Below are 3,209 nucleotides of genomic sequence, written 5' to 3' on the forward strand. Positions count from 1 at the left end.
AGGTTTTACCAGCAAATGTGTATGAATTTTTTTTCTATATTTACATCAACATAGACTTTTTTCTTTTTTTTTTCTTTTTGTGTGTCCCCCCCCAACATAGACTTTTAATTTTTAAATTTTTGTTAACCTGAAAGGCATGAAAGGAACCTTACTTTTTAAAAGATTTATTTATTTATTTTAGCGGGGAGGGCATAGGGAGAAGGAGAGAATCTTCAAGCAGACTCCCTGCTGAGCACAGAGTTCCACTCGTGAATTCATAAAGATATTCTCCAATATTTTTCTCTTTATGTTTTTGAGTTTTGCTTTTTCACATTTATAATTTAATACCCTTGGACTTCTGTTTTTTTTTTGTGTGTGTGTGTGGTATGAAATAGAGAATTATTTTTTCATATAGATAAACTATGGTGTCCTAGCACCATTCATTGAAAAATTTATCTTTTCCCACCGATCTGCAGTACTAGCTCTAACCTGTATTAAGTTTTACATGTGTGTATATTAGTTGTGTATTGCTGCACAACAAATACCCCTAAAGCAGCTAAAAACAACAAAAATTTGTTATCTGATAGTTTCTATGGGTTAGGAATGTGGGAATGGTCTAGATGGATAGTGCTGGCTTAAGGTTTCTCACAAGGTCAAAATTAAGGGGTCAGCCAGGGCAACAGTTCCATCAAAGCTGCATTGGGCCAGGACCCACTTCTAAGCTTACATGAGTGGCTGTTAACAAGACCCCTCAATCAGTTCCTTGCCATTGGAGTCTCTCCATAGTGTTGCTGACAATGTGGCAGCTTGCTTACCCTCTGAGTGAGAGATTGGAGAAAAAGAAAGGGAGAAAGAGCTCCCAAGACAAGAATCACTATATAATCCAATCTCAGAAGTGACATCCTTTCACTTCTGCTATATTCTGTTCTTTAGAAGTGAGTCATTAAATCCATATCTGGAGGGAGGGGGAAGGGATAATGCAAGAGTGTGACTACCTGGAAGGGGAGATTATTGGTGCCATGTTAGAGCTGCCTACCACAGTTTCCATTTATTGGTTTGTACCTACCAATGTCATTACCACACCATCTTACTATAGCTTTATAATAAATTTTATTATCTAGAAGAATAGGTTCCCCTATTTATTTATTTTTCAAATGTATTTTGCCTATTTGGGGACCTAAAAATAGAATCTAGGAGCACCTGGGTGGCTCAGTCAGTTAAACATCTGCCTTCAGCTTAGGTTATGATCTCAGGGTCCTGGGATTGAGCCCTTCATCAGGCTCCCTGCTCAGTGGGGAGCTTGCTTCTCCCTTTCCCTCTGCCTCTACCCCTGCTTGTGCTCTTTTTCTCTCTCAAATTAATTAGTTAATTAATTAAATAAATATAGAACCTAGAACCAGCTTATTCGGTGAAAAACCTATCAACATGTTTATTAAAATTGCATTACATTAACAGATTCATTTGCAAATCAATCATTATTTTGTGATATTGAGTTTTTCCATCCATTTTATATAGTTTATTTCTCCTGCATTGTGGGAAGTTCATCAGAGGGTTAGAGGGAAAGACCAGTTTAGGATGTCTTTTCAATAAAATATCTCAGACAAATTTCTTTTGTCTGGGCTTCCCATGGAAAAATTCATTGGTAGTGCACAGTGTATGGAGGGTTTGTGTTGCCTCCATTCCTGGGTTACCAGTTTTAAGTTCTATTTCCATGTTGAAGTTCGGTGGGTCCAGCACACTGAGTACTCTCCTCTTACAAGAACAGCATCCCTCTTCTTTTTGGGGAGATGCTTCTGATCCCACTTCACCCCGGTGGTTCTAATCCTGGCTCATGGCAGTGCCCTGACCACAAGAGTAAGTAAGAAGTCTAGGCCAATCATAGCTCCTTCCTGGATTTTATCAAACTGGAATTCAGGGAAGTGGTCCCTCCCTCTCAGGTAAGAGGCTGAGAGGCTGGGTGCTCTGACTCTACACTGATGAAGTAAGTATATCTGACAAAATGAAGTCGAGATCAAGAAAGAAGCTGAGATGAGAGATGGAGACATCTTGGTGATGGCCAGGTGCCACATACTGGGTATTTGGTGCTGGATGCATCCCTGCCCTGTTTCAGTTTGATTAGGTGAGCCAACAAACTCCCATTTTGCCCAACTTTTTTTTTAAATAATTTTTTTAAAAAATATTTTATTTATTTATTCATGAGAGGCAGAGACAGAGGCAGAGACAGAGGCAGAAGGAGAAGCAGGCTGCATGCAGGGAGCCGGATGCCTGACCGGATCCCACCACCACAGGATCACCCCCTGAGCAGAAGGCAGCTGCTCAACCGCTGAGCCACCCAGGCACCCCTTGCCCAACTTCTTGCAACCACAATTCCTAACATGTATCTACCTTCTTGCTGATTTACATCAACCCTGCTATTCACTTGCAACTCTTTGTCAAATCTCATTCCTCATTTACTTATTAACATAAAGCACTTTTCTAAATCACATCTATGCCAGTTATGACCATTTAGTCTTCTAACATCAGGAAATCTGTATTGAGCATGTACTGTGCCAGTCATCCAAGAACGAAGTCTTCCGATGAACACAATCTAAATATGTGCCTTAGTAAAATTAATGCAAAAACACATACTGCAAGTTGTGGAAACTCAAATCCCAAGTCGTGAAGCCCTGATTTATATGGTCAGGTTTGGTCGGTGTCAAATGACCTTTAATTCACGGCTTCACGGCTTAGGATTTAAGTGTCATTTGAACCTGACCAAAGTCCTGCCAGGAAGCTCAGAGAGGGGTCAGTAATCACTCCAAGCTTCTGTAGCGAATAAATAGTGGAACCAAAACTTGAACCTGGATTTCTGATCAAGTCAGAGTCGTTTTAATTATCCTGTACCGCTTACACTGAGAAAATACTTTTGGATCCTTATACTTCAGAAAGGAAAGCTCCCAATTCTCTTTCCACCAGGTTCCAATTTCCTACCATGTTGCAGCAGTGAGGTATGGATGTTTCCTGAACTTTAGCAAGTTAGGTCCAGGAGCGAAACGGGGAGATCACGCTTTCCAAGCCGGCAAGGTTTTTTGGGTCTTCCCAGCGCCGCTCCTTGAGCGCAAGGCACCTTGGGAGTTGTAGTCTTGAGCCGGAGTCCTGTGGGGCCCAATCAGCAGAGAGCCAACTGGCCCTGCGCACAGTGATTGGCTGAGAATCAGCGGCTCCCCCCCGCCCGGCGCCGTCCCGGCGTC

This window comes from Vulpes lagopus, chromosome 1, assembly GCF_018345385.1.
Source record: "Vulpes lagopus strain Blue_001 chromosome 1, ASM1834538v1, whole genome shotgun sequence".
Taxonomy (NCBI): domain Eukaryota; kingdom Metazoa; phylum Chordata; class Mammalia; order Carnivora; family Canidae; genus Vulpes; species Vulpes lagopus.